Source organism: Stegostoma tigrinum, chromosome 43, assembly GCF_030684315.1.
Source record: "Stegostoma tigrinum isolate sSteTig4 chromosome 43, sSteTig4.hap1, whole genome shotgun sequence".
Classification (NCBI taxonomy): Eukaryota; Metazoa; Chordata; class Chondrichthyes; order Orectolobiformes; family Stegostomatidae; genus Stegostoma; species Stegostoma tigrinum.
This window is the reverse complement of record NC_081396.1, coordinates 12792155-12801640: the sequence shown is the minus strand read 5'-3', so window position 1 is coordinate 12801640 and position 9486 is coordinate 12792155. Positions and strand designations below refer to the sequence as shown.

General features: G+C 47.0%; 1 protein-coding gene across 1 annotated transcript in view; it reads left to right on the top strand.

The window, feature by feature from the left end:
- Nucleotides 1–1483: 1483 nt before the first annotated feature.
- Nucleotides 1484–9486, top strand: part of LOC125449029 (zinc finger protein 436-like) — an 86291-nt gene continuing 78288 nt past the window's right edge. Inside the window, exons 1-2 of the mRNA XM_059641744.1 lie at nucleotides 1484–1548; nucleotides 1647–1755. The gene's annotated coding sequence lies outside the window, so the exon portion shown is untranslated. The remainder of the gene's footprint in view (nucleotides 1549–1646; nucleotides 1756–9486) is intronic.

Below are 9486 nucleotides of genomic sequence, written 5' to 3'. Positions count from 1 at the left end.
GCAGAGGAATGGAATTTTTGCAGGAGGGTGGGTGGGACGAGGTGTATTCTGGGTAGCTGTGGGAGTCGGTGGGCTTGAAATGTACATCAGTTACAAGCTGGTTGCCTGAGATGGAGACTGAGAGATCCAGGAAGGGGAGGGATGTGCTGGAGATGGCCCAGGTGAACTGAAGGTTGGGGTGGAAGGTGTTGGTGAAGTGGATGAACTGTTCGAGCTCCTCTGGGGAGCAAGAGGCGGCGCCGATACAGTCATCAGTGTACCGGAGGAAGGTTTGGGGCCTGTGTAGGTGCGGAAGAGGGACTGTTCCACGTAACCTACAAAGAGGCAGGCATAGCTGGGGCCCATGCGGGTGCCAATGGCCACCCCCTTAGTCTGTAGGAAGTGGGAGGAGTCAAAGGAGAAGTTGTTGAGGGTGAGGACGAGTTCGGCCAGGCGGATGAGGGTGTCGGTGGAGGGGACTGGTCGGGCCTGTGGGACAGGAAGAAGTGGAGGGCCTTGAGGCCATCTGCATGCGGAATGCAGGTGTATAGGGACTGGACGTCCATGGTGAAGATGAGGTGTTGGGGGCCAGAGAATTGGAAGTCCTGGAGGAGGTGGAGGGCGTGGGTGGTGTCACGGACATAGGTGGGGAGTTCCTGGACCAAAGGGGAGAAAATGGAGCCCAGATAGCTGGAGATGAGTTCCGTGGGGCAACTTCCCCAACTGCATCCCTAAACCAGCCCAGTTTGTCCCCTCCCCCCACTGCACCACACAACCAGCCCAGCTCTTCCCCTCCACCCACTGCATCCCAAAACCAGTCCAACCTGTCTCTGCCTCCCTAACCTGTTCTTCCTCTCACCCATCCCTTCACCCCACCCCAAGCCGCACCCCCATCTACCTACTAACCTCATCCCACCTCCGTGATCTGTCCGTCTTCCCTGGACTGACCTATCCCCTCCCTCCCTCCCTCCCCAGCTATACTCTCTCCACCTGTCTTCTTTTCTCCATCTTCGGTCCGCCTCCCCCTCTCTCCCTATTTATTCCAGAACCCTCACCCCATCCCCCTCTCTGATGAAGGGTCTAGGCCCGAAACGTCAGCTTTTGTGCTCCTGAGATGCTGCTTGGCCTGCTGTGCTCATCCAGCCTCACATTTTATTATCTTGGATTCTCCAGCATCTGCAGTTCCTATTATCTTGAATGGCAGCTGGAAGCAGGTTTAGTAGTTGTTGTCAAGAGATTTGGAATTTAACTGTTTAAAGACGTTTGTTGTGGGGGTTGGGGTTATGGGCAAGGGAATGGAAATAGATTTTTGCAACGTTTCTCCACACAAAGTACAGCTCCAATGGACGGAATGGGAAGCAGCCCTGGGACCTGGCGAATTGACGTCAGCTCGTGACCGATAGGGTGGGAGGCGTGCTTCTCCAACCAATAGGGATGATCGAGGGCGGGGTTAATGTTTATGTCTGTGACCGTCATCGTGCAGTGGCGGTGCATTTGAGGTTTGGACGAACGAGGGATCGGAAGGAGATGGTGCGAGTGGGAGGCGCTTGGAGACGGTGTGCACTAGAGGTATCATAGACACCCAGCGGGCTTTGCTTAACAGCCGCCGAAGAAGAGAATTTCTATCCTGGACAGAGGACAGTAACTCTCGTGAACTCGTTTTTCAGAGTGTTGCAAATGGAGGATTTACATTCGGGAAACTGAAACCAATCGTCACATTGAGGTCCGACAGTGTACCTCGATTCATTAGAGCCTGGGCATTAAGGACAGTTGAGGGTAAGTAGTGAGTTCTAGGTCTTTTTTCTGTCGCTGTAAAAGTACGATCTTTCTCACTACTCCTCTATAGATCTTATTGAAACTCTGAAACCTCTGTCCCTTAATTATGTTATGATCACATAATAGGAAAAACTTTAATTCTACATTATCCAAACTCATTGTAATCTTGTGTAACTGTGTCAAATCACCCTCCAATCGAAAACCAAACCAGAAATTGCAGGACCAATTCAGTAGATCTGGCAGCATCATTGGGGAGAAACTAGACTGTTAATCCAGAAACTCAAAAATGTTCTGGGGATAATGGGAACTGCAGATGCTGGAGAATACGAGATAACAAAGTGTGGAGCTGGAAGAACACAGCAGGCCAAGCAGTATCTTAGGAGCACAAAAGCTGACGTTTCGGGCCTAGACCCTTCATCAGAAAAGGGAGATGGGGAGACAATTCTGAAATAAATAGGGAGAGAGGAGGAGGTGGACCGAAGATGGATAAGAGAAGAAGGTAGTTGGAGAGGAGAGTATGGGTGGAGAGGTGCGGAGGTGGATAGGTCAGTCTGGGGAGGATGGACCCATCGGGGGGGCGGTGGGATGAGGTTAGTAGGTAGGAAATGCAGGTGTGGCTTGAGGTGGGAGGAGTGGATAGTTGAGAGGAAGAACAGGTTAGGGAGGCAGGGATGAGCTGGGCTGGTTTTGGGATGCAGTGGGGGGAGGGGAGATTTTGAAGTTTGTGAAATCCACATTGATACCATTGGGCTGCAGGGTTCCCAAGCGGAATATGAGTTGCAATTCCTGCAACCTACGGGTGGCATCGTTATGGCACTGCAGGTGGCCAGGTGGACATGTCATCTAAGGAATGGGAAGGGGGAGTTGAAATGGCTCGCGACTGGCAGGTGTAGTTGTTTATTGCAAACCGAGTGGAGGTGTTCTGCAAAGCGGCCCCCAAGCCTCTGCTTGGTTTCCCCAATGTAGAGGAAACCACACCGGGTACAGTGGATACAGTATACCACATTGGCGGATGTGCAGGTGAACATCTGCTTGATGTGGAAAGTCATCTTGGGGCCTGGGATGGGGGTGAAGGAGGCAGTGTGTGGGCAGATTTAGGACTTCCTGCAGTTGCAGGGGAAAGTGCCAGGTGTGGTGGGGTTGGAGGAGAGTGTGGAGCGGACAAGGGAGTGGCGGAGAGAGTGGTCTCTCCGGAAGGCAGACAAGGGTGGAGTTGGAAAAATATCTTTAGTAGTGGGGTCGGATTGTAGATGGCAGCAGTGTCAGAGGGATGATACATTGTATCCAGAGGTTGGTGGGGTGGTATGTGAGGACTAGGGGGATTCTCTTTTGGCAGTTATTGCTGGGGCTGGGTGTGAGGGATGAGGCGCTGGAAATGCGAGAGACACGGTCAAGGACATTCTTGACCACTGCAGGGGGTGAGTTGTGGTCCTTGAAGAACGAAGACATCTGGGATGTACGGGAGTGGAATGCCTCATCCTGGGAGCAGATGCTGTGAAGGCAAAGGTATTGGGAATAGGGGATGGAATCTTCGGTCTGCCACCCCCTCTCTCCCTATTTATTTTAGAATCCTCTCCCCATCCCCCTTTTCTGATGAAGGATCAAGGCCTGAAACATCAGCTTTTGTGCTCCTAAGATACTGCTTGGCCTGCTGTGTCCATCCAGCTCCACACTTCGTTATCTCCAATGTTCTGAGGACTTGTGTTCGAATTCTGTTGTGAAAGTTGGTGGAATTGAATTCATTAAAAATCTGGAATGATGGCCATGAATGTATGCCCCATTGTAGCGGGGAAAAGCCTGGAGTCGGAGACATCACAGTGTGGAGCTTGAGGAATATGGCAGACCAGGCAGATTAGAGGAGCAGGAAAGGACCCAAAACGTTAACTTTCCTGCTCCTTTGATGCTACCTAGCCTGCTGTGTTCCTCCAGCTCCATACTCTGTTATCTCTGGTCCACTAGTGTCCTGAAGGGAAGGAAACTGCCATCCTTACCTGGTCTGGCCTAAATGCGATGCCACCAATGTTGTTGACTCTTAACTGCCCTGTAGGCAATTGTGAATAGGCAATAAATACCGGCTTAGGCAGCGGTGTCCTCATCCCATGAATGAATGAAAATGAGTCTTTTGAGTCCAGTCACCCTTCTTCAGAATTGTCTCCTCCAAATTATTTGGGTTCAAGGATAACAATCTCATTCTTTCTTAATTAACCTTACCAACTAAAATCCCTCGTTTCTTGGACTATTTTGGTAAATCTCCTCTGCCCCATTCACACTCAGCGACCTTCCCGTCCTTCACAATGTGTGATGATCTCTGGTTCACACAGACCCAGATGCTCTGAGTTCCTGTGTGTGATGTCAACGCACAACAACAGCTGCATGGTGACATCACCCGCTCCCTGGCGATTTCCTTAACTGTGAGATTGTTCTCTGACTCCAGTGTTTCTAACTGCAGGTTCTGGAGGGAGACTTTAAAATTGAAGATGGTTTGTGTTCAGAGTATTTTTGCCCATTTATCTACATAGTAAAGACTTCAGTGTTGCGCTTGTCATAAGTGAGATGTTCACTGGCTCCGGGGCTCGTCTAGTTCCTTTACTTTCGATCTGAATCCATGTCCAACATTTCTCTGTTTCAACTTTGCTTTCATTGATCTTCTTTCTGCCATGTCTAACTTGCTCAATTTCTAATAATAGATATATTTTAGCTCTGCCTACGATTTTATTCTTGCATTTCCAGACAGTGCTAAACGAGGTTTCCACTTTTGCCCATACCTTCACCATGTGCTGCTGACTTACCAATTTTATTTTCTTACATGATCTTTTACAGTCAGGATGTTAATTTTCTGCACTGCGTTCCATTTCTTTTGCACTTCAGACAGCATACAGACCTTAAGATTCCACTCTATTTCTATTCTCTGTCATTTGTTTCTCATTCCTTGAAGCATTATCTGTTTCTGTCCCTGCTGTTATTCTTTCGCTTTTATTTTGGTGGAGGTGTTGCTGACAGAATTGAATCTAGAAACGTAAATGAGTTCTGACAGCAATAGTGAGTTGCAGCAGGGAGAAACTACTGTCAATTATCCATGTGGAGATAGCAAAGTTAAGTGCCCATGGGATCCAAGGAAATTTGGCAAATTGGATTCACAGTTGGCTCAGTGGCAGGAAGCAGAGGGTGATGATTGAGGAGTGTTTATTTTTCTGACTCAGATTTCCAGTGAGAATTGTAGGACCCTGGGAAGTACCAAGAATCAAAGGACCCTGGGTGTTCTTATCCAGTGATCCCTTAAGGTATCACAGCAAGTAGATCAAAAGGTTAACAAGGCATGTGGGATAGTTGTCTTTATTAGCTAAGGCACAGAATTTGGGAGGTTATGCTGCAACTGTACAAAACATTGGTTAGGGCACAGGAAAACTATTGTTTGCAGTTTTGGAATTCACACTATGCGAGGGATACGATAGCACGGGAGAGGATGCAGAGGGGATTAACCAGGATATTACCAGGGCTGGTGAATTTCAGCTATGAAAAGAGATTAGACACAGTGGAATTGTTTTCCCTACAGCAGAGGAGATTGAGAGGGAATGTAATTGAGATATATAAAATTATGAGGGGCATTGATGTGGTCAACAACAAGGAATTTTTTCCCTTGATGGAGGTATCAATGACCAGGACCAACATACTTAAGATTTAAAGGAGATGCGAGAAAAACCTTTTCACCCAGAGCGTGTTGGGAATCTGAACTCACTGCCTGTAGGGGTGACAGAGGCAGAAATGGTGATAACTTCTGAGAATATTTTTCAAACAGTCAAGGCATGTGGGTGTCACTGGCCGGCAGCATTTATTGCCTGTTCATAGTTGCCCTTGAGGACAATAGACAATAGGTGCTGGAGTCGGCCATTCGGCCCTTCAAGCCAGCACCACCATTCATTATGATCATGGCTGATCATCCACAATCAGTATCCTGTTCCGGCCTTATCCCCATAACCCTTGATTCCATTATCTTTAAGAGCTCTATCTATCTCTTTCTTGAAAGTATCCAAAGACTTGGCCTCCATGGAGGTGGTCGTGATGAGCTGTCTTCTTGAACCACTGCAGTCCACCTGCTGTGGGTTGACCCACAATGTCATTTGAAGCGGTGGCAGAGGGGAGAAACAGTTGGGGAGATTTCCAGGAATTTGACCCAGCGATAGCAGCGGAACAGTGATATATTTCTAAGTCAAGGTGGTGAGTGGCTTGGAAGGGAACATGCAATTGGTGATGCTTCCATGCATCTGCTGCCCTTGTCCTTTTTAGATGGAAGTGGCCATGTGTTTGGAAGGTGCTGTCTGAGCATCTTTGGTGAATTTCTGCAGTGCATCATGTAGATAATATACACTGCTGCTACAGAATGTTGGTGGTGGAGGAAATGGATGCTTGTGGATATGATGCCAATCAAGCTGTTTGCTTTGTTCTGGATGGGATCAACCACCTTGAGTATTGCTGCTGCTGTGTTCATTCAGAAAAATGGACGGTATTCTATCACATTCCTGACTTGTGCCTTATAGATAGACTGGCTTAGGGGTGTCAGGAAGTGAGTTACTCATTGCAGTATTCCTAGTCTCTGACCTGCTATTGTACTCGCTGTGTTCATGTAGCAGGCCCACTTAAGTTTCTGGTCAATGGTGACCCCAAGGATATTGAAAGTGGGAAATTCAGTGATGGAAATACCATTGAATGTCAAAGGGCAAAGAATAGATTGTTTCTTATTGATAATTGTCATAGCCTGGCTATTTTTGTGGCATGAATGTTACTTAGATATGCACTTGTGAAAGCAAGGCATACAAGACTTTGGGATAAGTGCTGGGAAATGGGATTAGAACGGAGAGGTGGTTGTGTTTGACTTGTGTGGACACAATGGGCTGAAAGGTCTTTCTGTGCTGTAGATCTCTATGATCCTATGACTGATCCTCAGTTAGAAGGAAGCAATGTTGTGAATTTCTATCCTGGATGACAGGGATTTCTGGGAAACCATTTTTGAACATAATAGAGAAAATAAGACAAAACATGAAAGACTGGACAGCAAGGGAGTGAATTTTAAAATTTGAGGGATGGCTTAAGTGGAAGTCTTTGTAGATCAATAGGAAAAATGATTGACAGTATAAAGGACTTTGTGAGTACTGGCATGGGCATTCATGTTTGGATGATTACCAATTTATATTTGGTTGGACATAGGAGTTTAGGTAGGAAGGTGTCAGCATTGAACAGAATAGAGGTAAGAGTGGAAAGGGTGAGAGATTTAAAAATATTTGAGCTGAGGCAGAGGTAAAGTTGGCAATTTACTGAAGTGGATCTGCTGTAACCCAAAGCCGTCGTACTTTTTCCCCTCCAATTCCTACTCACTCACTTAAAAATTGTGCTGTATCCGCCTTTCCCAGTTCTGATGCAGGTTGTTGTGAGCTGAAAGATTTACTCTCTTTCTCTTCACAGACACTGCCTGACCTGTAGAATATTTCCAACATCATCCATTTTTATTACTCAAGTGGGAGCAGTCGGTCTTGGTGATGATGGGGATGTAGAGGGTGTAATATTTCACTGTGGTTGCAAACAGCCTGCTCACCCTCAGAGAGAGGGGCGGAATTGATGGTGAGGGAGTGGATTTTGTAGCTGGCACTGAAGACAAATGGGATCAGTCTTCCCAGTATTTAAAGGGTGGAAATGCCTTGCTCATCCAATTCTGGGTGTCAGACTAGTCATGCCAGTGTGTGTTTGGGAGCAAACTTTAATGTTTTGTTGTTCAAATACACTGCTCCCTGGTCATTCACACTGATGGAGTTTGAGGGCTTGGGAGATTTTGTCAGAGTTCTGGTTGAGTTATAAAAATAAATTACTGCTACTTCACTAGTTTCTTCTCTGTTTCTGTCTACTCCCTAAGACACCTAATCTGGGTAAAAAATTTATTTCTCTCAACCAGTGGATTTTTATGACAACTTTCACAGTCACGTTAGTTTATTGCCAATCTTACAAATTACCAGGCTCATTCAGCTCAAAGAACAAAGAACAATTTCACAATTTGCCTTTGTGGTTCTATGGGCTCACTCTTTTTCACTTTTTTTCTTTCTTAAGTCATTTTCATAGGACCATACAAGGAGAGGACTGGGAGTCAGGAAACTAAACTGAACATGACATCACTATCTGACTCACCCAGTTTATTATAACCTGAATATCATTAAATTTTGAACATGGAAGGAAAAAGCAAATGGGAGAAAACATGCACATTTTCTGTGTGGACAAGGAATCAGCAGATTGCCTGGTCTGTTGAGACACAGGGCGGTTACACTTGGGTGAAACTGTAGAAATATGAAGACTGAATTCAATTCCCCCTCTGACTTGGAAAGTCAGTGGCACAGTCACACAGAGGAGGAACCATTCACTGTGAGTGTAGGAAGCAATTTTCTCAGTTATCTAACCCATTGATGTGAATTCACGCTAGGGAGAGACTGCTTAAATGTTAATGCTATGCCAGGTGATTTAGAAGTCTCAGAATTTTTGTCCCATCAATGTGCAGGGATCCCCCGTGGTCGTTCCCCTGAAAAACAAGTATACTGTTTTGGATCTGTTGGGGGGGGGGAGGGGGACTTACCAGGAGCATGCAGTAGGGTACAGGTCTCCAGCACAGAGTCTGTCCATCTTGCACAGAAGGGAAGGGGGGGATAGGAAGAGAGTGATAGTCATTGGGGACTCAATAATTAGAGGGACTAATAGAAGGTTTGCCGGGAACAAGAGACTCACGGTTGATGTGTTGCCTCCCAGGTGCCAGGGTCCGTGATTTCTTGGATTGTGTCTTTGGGGTCCTAAAGGGAGAGGGTGACCAGCCCCAAGTCGTGGTCCACATAGGCACCAACGACATAGGTAGAAAGAGGGATAGGGATGTCAGGCAGGATTTCAGGGAGCAAGGGTGGAAACTGAGAGCTAGAACAAACAGCGTGAGTGGTTATCTCTGGTTTGTTACCCGTGCCACGTGATAGCGAGGCAAAGAACAGGGAGAGATTTCAGCTGAACACGTGGCTGCAGGGATGGTGCAGGTCGGAGGGCTTCAGGTACATGGACAATTGGGGCTCATTCTGGGGAAGGTGGGACCTCTACAAACAGGACGGTCTCCACTTGAACCAGAAGGACACTAATATCCTGGGTGGGAAATTTGCTAGTGCTATTCGGGTGAATTTAAACTAGCTCAGAAGGGGGATGTGGAACTGAGGTGTAGTCCTAGTACTCAGGAGGATGAGCGTAGGGAGGACATGGACAGGACCTCACTGTCACAGGAGTGTGCTGGTAGACAGCAAGCTGGATTGAAGTGTGCCTACTTTAATGCCAGGAGTATCTGGAATAAGGTAGGTGAGCTTGCAGCTTGGATAGGTACCTGGGACTTCGATTTTGTGGCCATTTCAGAGACATGGATTGAGCAGGGTTAGGAATGGATGTTGCAGGTTCCAGGGTTTAGATCTTTCATGAAGGTCAGGGAAGGTGGTAAAAGAGGGGGAGGTGTGGCTTTGTTTATCGAGGACAGTATAACGGTGGCTGAAAGAACTTTTGACGAGGACTCGTCTACTGAGGTGGTATGGGCTAAGGTCAGAAACAGGAGAGGAGAGGTAACACTGCTGGGACTTTTTTTATAGGCCCCCGCAAAGTTCACGGATGTGGAGGAGAGGATCGGCAAAACTATTCTGGCAGGAGTGAAAAGAACAGAGTGGTCATTATGGGAGA